We start from the raw sequence: 19764 nt of genomic DNA on the forward strand, positions 1-19764 counted from the left end.
TTGTTTAACTTGCACCAGGAGTGTCAACAAATTATAGATAGCATGCTTCTACATTGTTATGTTTTAAATGATAGTAAGAAGTGTTGCTGAATGCTAATTGATTTTTAGCTATTAGTGAAGAACAATCTGTGCAAGACATTATATTGTCATCAAGTACAGGTGGATGTTATTTTATTTGTTCAGATGCCTACATCTTTTTGGCATGAAAGAAGGTAGCTATTAGTTTGGGCTCTAGGAATCATTGCTTTACTTGGTCCTATGTAAGTCCAACAAATATTTAGCTTTCATGTAAAATAATCTTACATCGGGCTTCTGTATTTTGTACTCCCTCTGTAAAGATATTGTTCGCACACGAACACGTCACCATGTACTCTCGACGCTGGGGGTGATGCACCACAACTGACATCGGAGGAGACCCGGCCGGAAGCGCGGTACGCAAGCAATCCGGCGGGCGCTTTTGTAGACCCGAAACCCCACACGCCCGGGAGGGACCCCATCTGAACATGCGGTAGCTATGAGCTGCCCTAGGTCGACCTGATCACCCCTAGGACCTCATGGGTCGCTGCCCTCCAAGATGAAGAATGAGAAGAAAAATACAAGGGGAGAGATAAGAAGTAGATGAGCACGAAAAAGTAGTAGATTGATTTGTTCGATTGTGTTTTGTTCAATCGGCCATCACCTCTCATCTATTTATGAGACGGCTGAACTTCTCGTACAAGAAAAGGACTCCAAATCTTTCCAAAATTAACCAAAATCGGATTTAGATAAGTCTAAGACATCAATTCGTTTTTTGGCTCTCAGAGGCCACAAACTACCTCAGATGAAGATGCGCCCAAAAGAAAATTTAACCACTTCAACGAGAAGAACAACTTTCACGTTGAACGTTTTTTGATTCGAGGATATCTTAAAGACCGAATAGCTCGCACAAAATAGACAATTACTGGCGCTACCCATCAGACATCAGCTATATGGGTGTCTGATGGGGCGTGCCACTTTTTGGCTCGTGATAGGGCCTCATTTCGATGGCTCTAAATTTTGCATATGATCTTGGATTGAGATGATATTTATACCAAAATCGACCGATTCAACGTGACAAAGACAATTTGTGTATAAACTTTTCTCATATGAGGCTTCCTTGGAGGCCTAATTGGCCTAACAATACTCTGCATACAAAATCCTACTACTTTGAGCACAACTTCGGCCCTCGAGATGAGATTGGATGGCGATGGCCCAAACTTCAAAGATGTTCATGTCGATAGTACGGAACCTTTTCATGTAGATCCCTTCTCCATTTGAGGCCATCTTAATTGTGTTTCGTACCATGCCAAAATCTGGTGTCAACACATGCCCCCTGTTTTTCGGCAAAGTTTGGATGCCAAAAATAACTTGCATAATGCTTGATCTAAGGACGATGTCAACACTCCATCGGCCATTTGTATATTCTTAGGGAGATAAATACATATCGGCCATCTATATGCTTAGTGCGATAACTATATATCGACCATTTCCCATTGCTTACTAGAACTTTGTTGATGCGAACTTGGGTGGAATTTCCTCAACCCATTGCTTAGTTTTCAAGCACTCGAAAAGAATACCATCAATAATCTGGCAATAAAATTTCATATACTAATGTGCATCACAAAGTCTTCCGCCGAACCATCTTGTCCACCCCGTTGCTAGGATCTTACAGATAATCAATAATGAGCTTTCTTTCACCTGCATAAAAATTTCATTAGTGACTGAAGCGGCGGGCTTCCATTTGGCCTTGCCTATGTTGAAGAGACTAAGCATCAACTATTGATAGATATGCAATACACCATGATAAACATAGTAGCTGGATGCTTGCTGTGCCAACTCATTTGCTCTTCAATTGTCATGTCCAGATATATGAGCAATATTAAAGCAATCCAAGGTAAATTTTACATCTTGACATACCGCAAGATAAACTATAAGTGATTCATCAAAACATTCATAACCCTTGGATATTTGTTGCACTACTCATAACAAATCATCGAAAGCCTCAATATATGTAGCATCTATGGCAACCAAAACCTCCAAGCCAAATAACATTGGATATTCGGCTTTGACTATTATGCAAAATAATAATAATTTGAAGTGGCACGAGGCTTCACAAAATAGGACCATCAGGGATATATAAAAACACCAATCACTTGGCCATTGTTATGAATTCAACCATCAAAACATAATCTCCATAGTACTAGAGAGACAAGGCTAATATCAATATTATGTATGATGTCAATATGATCCTAAATAATAAAGTCAACATTGATTTGGCCTTGCGTAAATTCTGTAAACTAATAAGTCAAAGCACACCCGATCAACATGAGTTCACTTTGCAATTTTGATCAATTGGTCTATGCATAATATCTTCGATGGCATCAATTTGACAAGTTTCTATGCAAGCACTTGTCTCGAACTCTACTAAAGACGACATTAGAATACCACACCGCCCATTCATAGATATATGCTTAGGGCGATAATTAAATACCGGCCATTACCACGAGTTCCATGTAGAATTGGTGCACCAAAGCATGTATTGCCGAAATAAACAAATGAAATAACAATCAAATATTTCGGCTCTTTTGGATTAGCAACACATATGTGACCAACCAAATGTATAGTGATTTGGTAATACCCTCTTGTGATGTAGAAAATTATGTTGCATTCATGGATCGAAATAAATCCATGAAGGGTAATTGATCAAACCCGGGGATGAATTCCATGGCAAAGGCATCAATGGCATGGTTGAAGAATATAGATGATGTGCTAACCGAAGATTTTGATGTTGTGATGCAAACCTTTGCTTAATTGTTTATTACTTCCATCCTTCTCTTTCTTTACTTTTGTGACACGTGTTGCAATAGAAGGCTGGACATCATTTTTATTTTGACTGCTCCTCTTGGGAACCCATGCCATGTTCTTCTTTTTCAGCTCTTGTGCACTAAGTTGTTTTGTAATTCCTTCTTTTGCCAATACGATAAGCCGAGTGGGCACCTCGGCTGTGATTCTGTTTCAACCAATTGCAACTCTTTTTTCTCCTTGTGCACCCTCAACTTCTTTTCTTCAGATTTGGCACTTTGATTTTTAACAATTGATTGCTTCACTTATTTGCCTTTTGTAGCCAATGTCAACACTTTAATTGGCTCTTTGTTATTTGGGATCAAATCTGAAGTAGCACACTTATGACCATCTTTCTTTACCCAGTATACTTGCTTGAGCACCTCTTTCTTCGTCCATGGGGTCTGGACCGATTTCTTTTTGTTGAAATGGTCTTTAACATATAATTGTACATCAAAGTTTGACCTTCTTGGAGCTAGACAATGTTGGTGAGATGGTCTAAAATAATATGGAGAATGCACTCTTGTATCATACCTGTCCCACAAAGGATATGGATTTACATGAGCATGGGGAGGCATCCACGACATTGTCATTGGTGGCCCCAAATAAGGATATGAATATGTTGCATTGAAATTCTCATTTTGCCAATACCGATCTCATATTTGCGCCTAGGGGATGATCTTGATGCTTTTGCACTACTTGGCTGATAAGCACTTTTTTCTTCACTTGCTTTTTGATATTTAGCTAGTAACTCTGCGAAAGTTATTTTCGATCTCTTACCCTTGTGCTTATTTCGGCCTTTTTTTCTTTGGTTGTGCTTGCACCGGTCTTTGAATTTTCTTCTTGCCCCCAGTACTTGGCGTCTTCTGTGCCACCTTGATGTAATTACTGCATTCAAGAATGTCTTCATTGTGCTCTTGAACAACTTCTTTACTTGAAAATTTTGATCCCATCATCCACTGTTTTTACCTTCTCATCATTTAATGAATCAGCTTGAAGAAGATGATGCAAAAACTTTTTGCCGTCAGGACCAATCGGAATAGACTGGTCATCCTTTGGTATTTCAATAAATATCAATCATCCTTTATCAATGGCCGATTTGACTATTTCACGAAACATATTGCTATCCTCAGTTTGAACGAATGATGCAACCAACAATACATTCGTCTATGGATAGATGGCTCGACATGGTGATCACGAATTCTAATATAATTATTTCTCAACAACAGATCAAAAATTTGATCACACATGTTTGAATTGAAGGCATATCTTTTATCTTCTAGCCGGTCTTGATGTGAGAACGGCTTTGGAAGTAAGCAAATGAATGGTTTAGATTTGGCATCGCCCCATTTGGCCATGCACCGTGTTTTGCACTCTATCTCCGATGTCTTTAAATAAGAAACTATACTAGCATCGGTTTTCTCAAAAGATTTTAACCTTGGCTTTAAATTTGTAAAACAAACATAGTTACGACATTCATGTCTCAATTGATACCAAGTGTAAGTCAAGTAACAAATAAGCAAAGCTACCCAATTTGATATGAACTTTAGAGAAAGCAATGGGGAAAGCCTTGGCTGCAATAATAATTCACCATCGGTCTTTATAAATGGCGCAATGGGTTGACCGATATGCTCTAGAACAATTTTATTGCTAACAAGTTAATTACCCCTCTTCATTGGTCTTTCAAAATTACTTATAAGAATTATTCTAATAGATGCATCAACTATGTAGTTGCGATCAAATCTGGAAATAGGTAAATTACTTGCTAGGCATAGCTATTGAAATATGTTGGGAGAGCACGATGGTGGTGTGACTTGAACAATATCTTGCTCTATATTTGGATGGCTCCCCAACGCCTTATCATCATCTTTTTCTTGATTCAGTGCATCATTACATTGAAGATCCCTGTCAGCCGAACTTTGTTCGGCTATTTGCTCTTGTCCTTGAGGCTTGTCAATTTCTATGGCACGAAACTCATAGGGCAGGAAGTAGGTTCCATTAACTTAAGAAAAATCAAGCATGATCGTTTTGCTATGCTTGCCATGCCCTTTCTCAATAATGCTTGCCTCTTTGGATTTGAAGGACTCAGAATATATACTACTTGATTCGGCTTTTTCAAGCGGAGCACTTTCATGTTCCTAATCATCCTTCTTTTCATTGATTCTACAAATTGGCAAGGCTTGTTTTCTTTGAGCCAATTCCCTATTAATTCTCTACTTGTGAAGTACTTGCACCCTATCACGCAAAGCTTTAACTCCCCTCTCAATTTCAGCCTGCTCTAGATCAGTTTGGCCCCCAATGCTTTTAGGATCTTTCGGCAATGAATTGTTAGTGTTGCTGAAATTTTGCAATTGTGTAGGGAGTGTATAATATGTTACGGTACAAGGTGGAGAGGTATGCACTGTTGTATAACCATATGTTCTTTCGCCAATTCTATCAATTGATGAAGTTTCATCCTATTGCAAAACTCTAGCCTTTATTGCAGCATAATCGGGAAACAGTCCCTTTTCATATTGTTCAAGGCAAAGAGCACTAATTCTCTTGTTTTGTGCCAAGCTCTTTTTCAACGCAGCCACAACCGCTGGTGGAAGGAATTGCTCCATAATACTTTCAGATTCTTTCGAAAACGATTCGTGAGTGTTGCCGAAATTCTCAAATTGCGTAGTGCATGCATTATATGCTACAATATTAGATGATGGCACGTGTTCCTGCAAAATTTTCACTTATTCGTCTATCACCATGAAGGTGCGGGGCCGAATTATGAACATCTACAGTTGCGTACGGTGCTGAAAAATTACTAACAAGAGGTGTAGCATATGATGGTTGAGAGTAACTGGCCGAATAGCTAGTAGTAGCATGGCCAATTTTCCCATCCATCCATCGGCAAGGTTGGATTCACATATTCTAAATTAGTTGCCGGTGGATAAAAAGGTGAAACACTTTCTTGTATGCTATTGGAAATTTTAACATGAGGTGAAATGGATTACCTAAACCCATCATGTTGTTCATCGGCAGATGGATTTGTGGGGTTGCCAATGCATGAGAGTTAGGACACATATGTTGTATGTTGCTAAAATCATAAGAATTTGAAGCATGAAGATTATTTTGCATCAGCCCTTGCACGTAATTAGATGCATGATTGACGAAATTAGGGTTAGCCGATACATTATGCTCATTAAGCGATCCAGCAACAACATATGAATTATTTGCATATACAAAGGGGAATTGGGTATTCATATTATCTTTGTAGATTACAACAACTTGATGACAATCTCTTCGTAGCAAGAACAGGCAGGAGACAGTTCAAAGCTTCGTCCCCACCGGAGTCGCCAAATAGTGTGTTTGCACATGAACACGTCACCGTGTACCCTTGACGCCGGGGGTGATACACCGTAGCTCACGTCAAAGGAGACCCGGCCGGAAGCGCGGTACACAAGCAATCTTGCGAGCGCTTTTGTAGACCTGAAACCCCACACGCCCGGGAGGGACCTCGTCTGGACGTGCGGTGGCTATGAGCTGCCCTAGGTCGACATGATCGCCCCTAGGACCTCATGGATCGCTACCCTCGAAGATGAAGAATGAACGAAGAACGAGAAGAAAAATACAAGGGAAGAGATAAAAAGTAGATGACATGAAAAAGTAGTAGATTAATTTGTTTGATTATGTGTTGTTAAATCAGCCGTCACCTCTCATCTATTTATGAGGCGGCTGGACTTCCGGTACAAGAAAAGGACTCCAAATCCCGTCCAAATCTTTCCAAAGATAACCGAACTCGGATTTAGGTAAGTCTGAGACATCAACCGTTTTTGGCTCTCACAGGCCACAAACGACCTCGGATGAAGATGCGCCCAAAAAAATTTTAACCGGTCCGACGAGGCGACCAACTATCATGTTGAACGTTTTTTGATTCCAGGCCATCTTGATGGCCGAATAGCTCGCGTAAAACAGACAATTACTGGCGCTACCCATCACACATCACCTATTTGAGTGTATGATGGGGCGCACCACTTTTTGGCTCGTGACAAGTCACACTCCGATGGCACTAATTTTTGCATATGACTTCGGATTTAGATGATTTTTATACCAAAATCGATCGATTTCATGAGACAAAGAAAACCTGTGTATAAACTTTTCTCATATGAGGCTTTCTTGGAGACCTAATTGGCCGAACAATACTCTGCATACAAAATCATAGTACTTTGAGCACAACTTCGGCCCTCGAGATGAGATCGGATAACGATGGCCTAAACTTCAAAGTTGCTCATGTCGACAGTGCGAAACTTTTTCATGTAGATTGCTTCTCCATTTGAGGCCATCTTAATTGTGTTTCGTACCATGCCAAAATCTGGTGTCAAAGCAGGTTGCGGCGAGGGGCCCTAGGGCGCCGTACCCAACGAGCTTTGTCATGGCGCGGGTGGAAAAGGGGGTGATGAGCTGCGTGAACGGCAGCGCAGGGCTGCCGTAGAGCGTGAGCACGAGCACGACGGAGGTGGAGGCGGACGATATCCTCGTAGAGCGGGTCCAAAAATTTTTTGGCCCCGGGGCGTTGAAAAACAGTTTTTTTCGTACTATACTTTTATACTTATTTAAAACTAAGTGTATCATATTGTAATTGTTACTAATATAAGTTTATATTACTTAGCCATATAACAATGTTTCCAATAAAAAATATATTATTCATAGGTATACAATTGTAATGTATATTATTGAGAATTTTGAGTCTACAAATTAAAATTGTATGATGTACCCAATTTATTCCTTATTGTTAAAACAATATTTCAAATTTATTTTCCAATATTGCATAAATGATATCGTGTATAAACATTTGCATGTGTACATATATCTTTTAATATTATTGAACATCAAGGTAGAGATTTCTAAATCATACACACACTAACAAATGTTTTAATAGTGATTTCTAGTGTATATTAGGCAGTCATATTCATAGAAACTTCTAGGGCATAAAAAATGTGACTTGCAAGGTGGGTTCAATAATAGAATCACCGAAGAACCAAAAATGATTTTGATTGTACTTTTGCGTATGATTCAACTAGCTAACATGATTGTCCAGATTTACTTGGTTTGATCTGGTGCAAATGAGATGTCCTACCCGTTTCTCAAATTAAAAATTGTGCATTGGTTTAAACATTAAAATTTTCTATCATAATTTTCATTATAATACTAAGACATCAATCGTAAAGATAGACTAGTGTATTTGAACTCAACTTCGCCAGTCGGGTTGGTTTGCCTACGCATGGTATAACTTATTAGTATGTGGTCTGAACTTACGCTTATGCAAATTGAGGCTCTATTTTATGCATTTAATAATCTTTCAGATGTGATGGATATTTGTGTAGTGTTTACTTGTATAAGTTTTATTTTAGGCCCTCCCCTGTTGGGGCCCGGGGCGGTCGCCCCTTTTGCCCGGCCTATGGGCCGGCCTTGCATCCTCGCAGCGGAGGCGGGTTAGGGTTTTTGGTGGGAAATAGGGGGGAATTGGAGATGTGGGTCAGAGGATTGGGGGGGGGGGTGAGGACAAGTGGCTGGGTCGCACCCCACCTGCGTGCGATTCTTTGTGCTGGACCTAGACTTGGACGCGTCGTTCTTTGAGGCATGGGCTTGAAGCCCATGTTTTCTTTTCTCCTTTTTTACTAATCAATAACTTTGGCAACCTTTATTTTTTTAAACAATCATGTCTGTGTTACTCCCTCCGTCCCATAATATAACACATTTTTGCAAGCTAACATAGCTTGCAAAAAGGTCTTGCGTTGTGGGACCGAGGGAGTACAATTGAGGGGATTAAGAATGCTGATGGTTGTTCTGGCCATAACCCATATAGTTTCCCTCTATAACCCAGTCGAGCTAGCTAGGCAGTGTGCAACAACATTATTCTCGCCAACGCAATGCACAATCACCGCCCTGCCAAAAGAACTCTTCAACTTACGACAATTATCAAATACCACCGATCCAGAATGGCATGAACAACTTTCGGCGAATTACATTCCACAACCACCGAATAGATTCACAACTCGTCAACGAGTCCCAAACCTTCCGGCAGCGCATACACCTCCACTGAAGCGACATCCATGGAAAACTGCTTATACGAGCAGGATGATGCAATGAAAGCCCCCTCGCTATCCACAACCAGCATCCAGATAGAAGTTAGCGTCAACATTCAGCTTTATAACTCCAGCTGCCGGTCTGACCCACTGATATCCCACAAGTTAGTCTTTTCGGTAACTAATAGTGTCGAACCCAACGAGAGGCGGAAGGAATTGGTTTGTGGAAACTAACAAAGATCATTGTAAAAGTTGTATAACTTCTAATGGATTATTTGAAAGCAAGAGTAATCGCAAGAAAGTAAACAGTGATAAGAGTCGCAAAGGTGCAACAAGTAGCCCAATCCCTAATTGTTCTAAGGACAAGTCGCTTGTACTACTTATATGGCTCAACCTATAGTTAGTTTGTTGTGCGGTGGAACCTAGGATAAAAACAACCAACCTACTTATGATTATATCTCTATGTAAAAATCAGGAAATACAAGATAATAATTAAGATAACAATCTAACCGTAGCAATAAATTATAGGGTTTCATAACCCCTCGTGCAACAGTTCATAAACTTAGGGAGCACCAGAGGCGGATGACCACTTCACCAAGACCTGAAGATGTGCCGCATTTCCCTTTTTCATATACACCACCACCGTTCTACCCCACTCCGGTTAGCCGGCGGAGTTTAAGGGGAAAAAAGGTCCCCGTGGACGTAGCCTATAAGTGGTCTCTATCTTACCCCCTGCTAAAATGATCCGGGACGAAGGAAGATAGGCCCTGTCACGTACCTACCCGCGCAACTAGCCGGTTCACCAACAGTAATAACCCTTCGTCCAAAGTTGGCATATGTGGGATGGTCAACTTCACCCGACATCAAGAAGACTACTAACATCAAAAAATGCAAACATGATATTAAATCCCAATACCAAACAATTTATTACACACTAGGATTCATCCATATCCACGAGAACTGAGGAACATACTCACACATAGAAGCAACAAACATCATAATAGTGTTGAAGGTGAACATGAATGGATTACATGTTTACACACGTAACACACAAAATGATCCACTAAGGTTTCTCATGTTACGGTGAGATGGATGTGGATGATGATGATGATGATGATGATGACATGGATGATTGGTACTTGCAGACCAAACAGGGTGGTGTAGCACTTCCATGGAAGTATCCCAATGAGTAATCGTCCCAACAAGGAGGGGAGGAGAGTATTTATGGAGGCGTTTCTGACACACAAAAGGTGTCACAACTCTTATGTGAAGTACTGCTTGAGCTTATGCAAATACTGTTAATGTCTTGGGTAAACGGTAATCTAAATATACGAGCAAAGAGAGGATTTAAAGGTGTCTACTAAATAGCTAATAAAAGTAAATAACAAGAACTAAAAATGTAAATGGTGTTTCCTCCAATGAAGAGATTAGGTGCGGAGATATTTCTGTTCATGGTAAGAATATATGAATTGTGCCAATGTGACGGTAATACCAGTTACCTTGTATTGTACTCATAGTATTTGATATAAACTTTCTGTAGGTGGTTCTCCCTAGAGTCATGAAACTCCTTCACTAGGGGTTACACTTCATTATATGGTCCTGCTTCTCCATTGCCACAGAGCGGTCGTTTCCACAATTAAGGTCATAAAACCGGAACCAAGCATTAATTTACATGGACCACTGTTATCTCATATTGTCTTCGGTTCTCATAGATATCTCCACCTGTCACGCCAGAGGTCACAAAGTTCCTAAAACAACATGTGTTACCTGTGTAGGTCTTGAGATAATGTTGCCTGGGCCCTTAAATTGGACAACATGCATATAGTTCACCACGGTATAACAACATACTAAATAGATCATGCTACAACGAATTCAAATGATGACATATAGGATAGGTACATATCAATCTTACCACTTACCTACATCTCCCACACCTAGGGGAATTACTCACACATCACAAGAGGGAAATCAATCACATCAAAGAGAACAACTATGAAAACCATATTGATAATATTGAGGGGGTCCACAATGAAATGAAATGATGCTCAAGTAGTCTAAAAATGTGTGTCTGGATAACACAAATATGTATGATGAGTTTGCCATGAACAGACGATTTTTTGGGACCAAATTTAGAGTTTCAGTCCGCTTTAGAATTCTAGCACAATGATTTGATGTTATATATATGGTTCATGCTTGCACAGTCCTGGACGGTTGCAGGACCAAATTTTAAGCTTATATAGGAAGATGGTTATGAGACGAGCTCTTGCTTTTAGGATTCAGGAATACAGGGAAGAGGAAAGAAAAAAGAATGAAAATGCAAGATGATTGATTTATTAAACAAAACCTACAAAATTAAATGAGAGTGGATGAACCTTGTGAACATACAAGGATGAGTCAGCAGGTCGTCTTCAAACAAGTAAAAGGGAAGTCAATTGTGTGACTCATACCAGTGACTGCAGGGAGCCATGGCGGCCGTGGTGCTGCTGCCCGGGGAGAAACATGGTCAGAGAGAGGGGAGCTGGGAACCTTTAGTCTGGCTCAATAAAGTCTCCACAGTCTCTCATATGAAGTGATCCCGCCCTTGAGGAACCATTTTTTTAGCGGTTTTGGGAACCTTCCGGGCAGTTATAGGAAGGTTCCATGCGATACTTTTTTCTTCCTTTTCAGCATTTTTCTCCACCGGTTTAATATTTTTTTCATTTCTTCCTTTTTCTTTCTTCTTTTCTGTTTGATATTTGAAATGTTTTTTTTTACATTTTACAAATGCACGTTGAACTTTTTCTAATACACGTTAAACATTTTTCAGATACATCTTGAACATTTTCCAAATACGTGTTGAATATTTTTTTAATGCATGCTAAATATTTTCAAAATACGTGGTGAACAATTTTAAAATATAGTTGAACATTTTTCACATACACATCAAACATTTTTACAAATGCACGGTGATTTTAAAAATATGTTGAACAATTTACAAATACACAATGAACATTTTAAAAGGAAATGGATCTGGGCTTCAATTACAGAAGATGATTTGTTTTTGGATTTGGATAGTTTTTCCTTGTAGAATGATACGTTTTGTCTGGGTTTTGAAACGCGGGAGCTATATCTCGCTTACATCTACAGAGCACTACCTATAGTCTCGTATGAAGTGAGCGGCAATATAGGTTGCATCGTAACGTTCAGGAGCCAGTGTTTGGGCTGTTTCGGGAACCTTCCGGGCAGTTTTAGCAAGATTTCGCACGGTATTCCTTTTTGTTTTAAAGTGTTTTTCTCTACCGGTTATTTTTCTTCTATTTTCCTTTTTTGTGTTTTTAAATTTTACAAATGCACATCTAATTTTTTTTAATACACATTGAACTTTCTTTAGATACATGTTGAACATTTTTTAATACACGATGAATACTTTTTAATGCATGCTATTTTTTAAAATGAATGGTGAACAGTTAGAAAAATAATTTGAATATTTTTTCAAATTTAATTCAAGCATTTTTATTAATACAGTTTTTTTAAGATAATATGTTGATAAATTTATAAATACACTGTAAACAGTTTTTTAAATGAACGGAGATCATTTTGTAAACACATGACATTCGTAAAAAAAATACAAGGTTAACATTGTCCAAATACACGATGAACAGTTTTTCCTACACGGTGAAGTTTTTAAAATAGATGATTAACATTTTCTAATCAATATGTGCACAATTTTTACAATACATGATAAGCATTTTTTCAGTCACACAATAAACCTTTTTGAAACATGTGAACACCTCAAAAATGTATTAATTTTTTTTAACATGTATCTGAAAAACCAGGGAAATGATATTTTTCTAGCAGAACAAGCGATTGTATATACATTGTAGAGAAAAAAAGGTCCATCGCTTGCCATACTAGACATTTGATGTCCTTGCCGCATGTGGTAAGCCGTGGACGGCGTTGGACCGGGCCATCTATTTGTAGGGAAGTGGGCTGATAGTCTCATAAAGCCATATATGGACGTACCCCTTTTGAAAGAAGCTAAAGTTAAAGCAAAACTCATTGAAATTAAAATTTGAAGAAAAAAATTACACAGATCATTACATGAGCTCTTTGTCGGTACATGCCCGTCAAGGTAATAGGCGAGTCCCTGAATCCGCCTTCCCTTTGCCTGGTGCTTAGGCAGCCGATGGGAAGGAGGGGATCACTGTGCCGTAGCTCTTGCTAGTAGTTAGGTTAGGGTTGTTGTCATCGTACGAGCGGCGCTCGACAGATGGCGGTGCTTCATCTTGGAGCTGACCTCTTTGGTTTGGACCATCCTTGATTTCGTCCGCTAGGATGGAGTCGACGAAGCTTGGGCGTAGTTTTTTGTCATTTTCTTTGGTGACGAGGTTAAGGTTTCATATGGCAAAGCTTTGGTGCCATACACTTCATATCAATTCAGGAGTTCAATGACAACAACTACCGAGCCGTTAATCCTTAAGGGCACGTGACTTTTGGAATGTTATCAATGAAGTTAAAGCCGACTTTGGCTGGAATCATTTCTTTACAGCGGCGCACGACCCATGGTTGTCGGTCGATGGAAGCAGGGGAGCCTCTTTTGTTGTGGAACCCACTTAATTTTGGACTATTACTAGCGCATATGCCCGTGCGTTGCTACGGGAAAAATTGATGTTTTGTGCAAGCATAATATCCCACAACATCGGATTCACTATGATGAACATGTTGCAACGCAACATCCTTCTACAAAATGAACATAAAAAAATACGTTGCAATTTAGCCGTGTTCATATTTTCTTTGCGGGGCATAATCTCCAACTGATTCCATATAAGTACAATCCTTTTTAATGGCATTTAAGTATAATCCTTTCATTAATTACCATGACGTCGTGACCCGTTTTAGTCGGGAATCAAATCCTTCCTTTTCTAATTTAGTAGCCCCAACACATTGAAGCCTATAGATCCTTTCTTTTAATTATCCTTCCTTTTTATCTCAAATCCTTCATGTAGAATTTATTAAGACCACAATCTTTCTAATAGTTATTCCACCCGTTTACCCATAATCCTTTCTTTAATTAGCCACATCCGTTAAAATATTATATTTAAGCGCACAATCCTTCCTTTATTAGCTCATTCGCTTAATTAGCTCGCCCCAAATATGATAACTGCCACTCGTATATTTAGAGTGAGTTGAGATTAGTAAATATGAAAGGTGCATAAGTTTTTGGTTGTTAAATCGAAGAGCTAGACAGGAGGTCTTGTGTTCAATTCTCACAATGTTGATTTATTTTGACCCAATTATTTTTCGCGGTCTCTTTATGAAAGCCCATAAAAGGTCCATCAACATACAAGTACCTGGTCCAGATCGTTTAACGTGTGTAAATTAAACGAAAAGGACTAAACCAAACCAAGAATACCTATTCCTTTTAATATTAGGTATAGATATAGATATAGATATAGATATAGATATAGATATAGGTTATTCGGCAATTTCATCCTCCGCGCCATGGCTTTTGTCCTCCCCAGGTCCAGGTGTTCCACATCAGGACTGAGACAGAGCAATACTTAGTACTCCCGGGTAGAGCTCCGATGATTTTTCCGTGGGAATCTTCGAGGGCCACTCGTGTTTGATTTGGGGCGTCCGATTCGTTCGTTGGTTGCGTTGCGTGTTGGTATAGCATCGGGGAGCCTGGATTTGTTGTTGCGTTGCGCTGCGGCCGTTTTTATTACATTTTCTGTGTTTTCTGTTTTCACTATGATCTCGTCACATCCTACAAGTTTTTGGGGGCCGAATTGCTTCTGTGTCATACAGTATATAGTACGCGTGCAAGCACCCATATATGAGTTTTTGACAGATTATAAAGTGCGGAATGAGCATGCGTGGTGGGCTTACGTTAGTGAGCCGAGTTTCCAAAATCCTGTGAAAAAACAGAGCAGACTATATTAGCCTATCTACGTGCATTTGTGCCCGTAATAACTGGAACAAGCAGAAAGGGGGCGTTGATACTGCAGCAAAAAAAAGAAAAAATGGGGGAGAGGGTGGACATGTCATCTGATTTCTGATATGAATGGAGCGTGTATACGAGCTGCGTACCCATCAGCTTGTGTTTGCACATGCATCAGGATGCTTATTCAGGGATTCGACCACGCCTGTCTCTCTAATTGACCATTGCTTCTCTCTTGCCTAACTGTTCTGTACTAGCCCATCATCTAGAGCCGAGCGATTGTCAAAACCTTGTGAAAAGAGACACCATGCCATCAATGAACTAAACCAGAGCAACGCTCGAGGGAAGTATAGCAAGAACATCACCCTCACATCCACATGTGATCTAGATCGCAACCTGCATCTACTCATAGAACCGCTCATGATGCTACTGTTGGGAAACGTAGTAGAAAACAAAAAAAATTCTTCCTACGATCATCCAGAAAAAATATGAAGATGCATATCAGGTTTGGATCAATGCTCGTTACCGACTCCAGAGTGCAGCGGAAGTAGACGAGTCAGTGTAGATCGTACCTGGAGTCCCCCGAACGTTGATGACGATCCCGCGAACCGCTCTCGGACGATCCCTCGAACGGAAGACCGAAAGCACAGCCTCTCTACTTGGTTGCAAGCGTACGGTCTTCACGATCCTGCAGCGCTTCGCCGTCCAGAGCTAATCATCGCCGGAGAATTAGAGGGAGAAGAGTAGAACCACATGGGGCTTCTAATTATGAGGATTAGAGGTGGCTAGGGCTAGGGCTAGCTCTAATTAGTCAATTAGGACAAACTAGAACTTGCACTAAATGAACTAGAGGAGGCTTGTGTTAACAATAGAGCAAAATCCCATATTATATATAGGTTGGAGGGGAGGGGGGGGGGGGGGGAAGAAGTCCCCCTTGGTGCGCCGGGCTTGGGGGCGGGGGGGGGGGGGAGTTCTACTCTCCTCCCAAGTAGGATTCGGCGCCCCCACCCCACAAGGAAGGGGGGGGGGGGGGGCGCCACTTACATATGGGCCTTTGTGGCCCATATCTCCTTCCACCACTTGGCCTTTTATGGCCCGTTGATATTAATTTAAATATGTTGATATTAATTGAAATATATAAATGTTCTAAATATTTTGAGACCACTATATATATTTAATTTAATATCCCCGGAAACATTTTCCCCCCCCACACACACACTTTCCATACTCCCGGGAGTATGTACTCCTATCATTAGTGGATCGGGTAAACAGTTAGGATAACACTCGGTTGCAACAAACCAACCGGCCACCTATTTAAAATTGCTAATTAAATTCCTTGTTACCCGTACCTACCCCTACAAAATAGGAGTGTGATAAAAAAGTTCAAACTTTGCATGCATGCGTTCGTTCTTTACTTTTCTATTGTACAGACTAGATTAGTATAGAGTATATACTACTTGCCAAGTTTTTTCTTTCGGGATGGATACTACTCACGAAGTTAGTAGCATATACTATTCTTTTGATTGAAACTACTTCCCAAAGTCGATAGGTATATGCTGCTTATTTAGAGAAAGGTACATACTGCTTTTTTATGGAGCGGCATATAGTGCATTTTTAGTGTGGAAAGAGGTATATACTCGGAAATGCCGTTTGGTGGCCGAGCTACATGGTGCTCGGTATCTTGTGCATCAGTCCTTATGGAGATCAGGCGCATGCCCGTATTAGTCTCACGTATTTAATCCTTCAGCATTTACAGGCGACTGTATTCTCCCTTTATCAACAGTGACTTCCCATGTCAGGTCTTGCGGGCGCCCGCACATGTGCCATCATACAACCATCGTGGACGAGCTATCACCACGCGACAGACATGCACCATTTTTACACCCCCATAATTATTCATTTAAATCTGATCTGTGAAAACTAGTTTGAGTATACCAGACGACAGGGGATGATGCTTTCAAAAACAAAAAATGGGAGGGGATGATGCTGGTATAACGACCATGAAAAAATTGTCCGAAAAGCATCATGTATCAAATTCGAGTCGAATCACAAATTTTCTTTGGCCGGTATAAGAAACTATATGAACTAGATTATCAATCAATAATAAATACAACCGAAAATCTCAAACTACTGCAAATCCACTCCAAAAACATCTTTCTGTCCGAATGCATGTGAAAGTGAATTTTCTCATTTTTTGAGTTACTAGGCATATTGTATCTCATATTTTGTGTTTATCTTTTTATTAAAAAATTAATCAAGCCTTATAAAGCACGTGCCGCGCCTCTAAAAAATCTGCAATCAATGAAAGAAAATGTGTCCCTCACAATATCGACGGCACGCCACCAAAAAGCGCACAAGTCATAGCTTTTTAAACCATCAAACACAAAGTGATAACTTGTGTTGTACATATATCACGGCAACCGTATAGTGGCAATGCACACACAGTACCATTACAAAACTAGTTTACCCCATCTGGAACAAAATTTTCACCAAAATTTTTCTTCTAAATTGATGTATCTAATTTTTTGGAGACAACCGCGTGCGCGCACACACTTCTATTTTGCTAGGAAACAATGCCGATCGATTGTCGATTTTCTCCTCCAGATCATGCCATAGTCAGAGAATTTACTGTACTATCTCGTTTTTGCACAGATTACCTTGTACCGAGTTTGCTACTCCCTTCGATCTGAATTAATTGACGCAATGTCTATACAAGATTGTATTGACGTTGTATAGAGCCTGCGCCGATTAATTTGGATGGGATGGAGTACCACATTTTCAAAATAGAAAAAACAATTCACCAGTAGTGTCAAACATTTTTTAGTTTTCCAAGCACAACTAATTTGTTGTTGGATTCCCTGGTCCAGTTCACATTTTGTTATCATATTTTTCCCACAAGTTGGCAACGTTTTTTTTTATGTTCTGGTATTTGTCACAATAAACCTATTTTTTGTTTAGTCTATAGCATAAATCTCCTCTGACACGCATAGTCCAGCAACAAGAGCTGCTCGTAGTGTCCAGCAGCTGCATGCATAGTCTCTCTGCGGTCGCAGCAAACATCTGCTCTGACACGCAGAGCAGCCAGCCGTCAGCACATCAACGCACGTCATGTTCATGAAATGACCGGACATATCGAACGCCCATGTACACCAACGCATGGCACCGATGTATTTCCATAAACTAGTCCGCGTATTATATCAAGAAAGACAGGCTGCACAAATCGCAACGAGACAACGCCTGAACAAGATAAAGAGAGCCATGTAGCTCGGCCTCCAAAACGCCTCTCTCGTATATACTGCTTTATAAAATTGTATGTAGTGCTCTTTTCTCCAAAGTAGTATATACTTATTTTTCACATGGCGTATATATTCTCAAAGAAGGGTACATGGGCATGAAAGGAGTATTTCAATAAGATCTGGTGCAAAATCTCAATAGAAAAAAGGTAGTTTGAGGTACATGGTGCTACAGTTTTATTTTTTGGACAGTATACTATTTTGCAACCGAAGTGCTTATACTGTTCTCTTTATCTAAGCTACTAACTGCAAAAAAAAGAGGATTATACTCGTTCAAATAAGAAGGTGTATATACTTACCTTTTCTCACATCAGATAGGAGTACTATACAAAAAAAGTATACTTACAACAATTTTCTAGATTAGGAAGGTATATACTATTTGTTTCAATGACTATATACTTCATTTGATGAAGCACTATACATCGGACAGATCCAGATAATTATATGCAGCCCAAGTATTTCACCCTAATAGCACGTTTCCGCCGGTGTTCTACCAAATCGGAAGAGCAACAAACAGATGTGGAGCAAGCTAACCCAACTAAAGGAAACCCAGTGAATCAACGCGACAGGCGGCATGACTTCTTTTTTCCATGCATCAGCCCATCATACGACTGCAAGGACGTCCAACGGACCAACGCTGGGGTGTGTGTCCGCATCTTTATCGTCATGATTGAGCCACCGTCGAACGCATCTTGTCTCCATCTTCGAGCCATCTCATCAATCCGCTGTCGTCCGCATCTCGCCCGGACAGTTGAGTCACCGTGCCGCATGGATCAATCTCATGTTGGTCGAGCAGCCCGGCTACCCAACTCCCGTCCTGCAATCTGTAAGAAAATGAGAGTCGCAGAAGATGAATGCTAGAAAATATTGTAACAAGTGCGATCGGCAATTACAAACCTGTGAAGTGCGCCGATGTGGAAGAAGCACGGTGAAGGCCGCCGGCTGGATGAGGTGCACGCGGCCGCATTTCCTCGACACCACCGGATATTGTTTTCGCTAGACGGGGTATTGTTACGGTAGATAAATACTATGCATCCAGAATCCCTACTATGACGGAACAAACTTTCAAATAAAGCTAATCCATGCAAGGGATAAGGCTGGTAGTTAATAGTAGGTTAATTATTTACTTTATGACGCACGCTGGCGAACCAGTAGCACCAGCGCATGAGCAGGTTGGTCTTCGGAGTATGTACTCCTAGGAGTACTAACCCATTTTCCCCTCTCTCTCTCTCTCTCTCTCTCTCTCTATATATATATATATATATATATATATATATATATATATATATATATATATATATATATATATGTAATACGCGGTATTACCCGATATTCATCGAAACCTTTCCGGTGACCCCGAAACGTTTTCGGAACCTTTCAAAACTATTCCGGATATTAATGAAAAAATTCCACAAATATATTCTCGTCACTCCCGTCCACTAACACTCAGAAAATCGTGATTACCTTAAGCTTGTGACCCTGTAGGTTCAGTAAATCATAGACATGAACGAAACCCCTTCGTTCAATGACCGATAGCGAAACCGTGGACATCCATGTCGGTCCCTATGATTACACGAATAATATCTGAGTGAACCTTTGGTTATCATGCGATGTTCCCTTTGCTTTGCGATAC

At 40.2% G+C, this 19764-nt stretch overlaps 1 long non-coding RNA gene across 1 annotated transcript; it reads right to left on the minus strand.

Moving 5' to 3' along the window:
• Positions 1-18421: 18421 nt before the first annotated feature.
• LOC123142165 (uncharacterized) lies at positions 18422-19157 on the minus strand. The gene is made up of 2 exons (XR_006470538.1): positions 19029-19157; positions 18422-18955 (listed from the first exon to the last, which is right to left on the minus strand). It is a non-coding gene; the product is annotated as an uncharacterized lncRNA (long non-coding RNA).
• Between the last annotated feature and the right edge of the window lie 607 nt (positions 19158-19764).

This window comes from Triticum aestivum, chromosome 6D (genome assembly GCF_018294505.1).
Source record: "Triticum aestivum cultivar Chinese Spring chromosome 6D, IWGSC CS RefSeq v2.1, whole genome shotgun sequence".
Lineage (NCBI taxonomy): Eukaryota > Viridiplantae > Streptophyta > Magnoliopsida > Poales > Poaceae > Triticum > Triticum aestivum.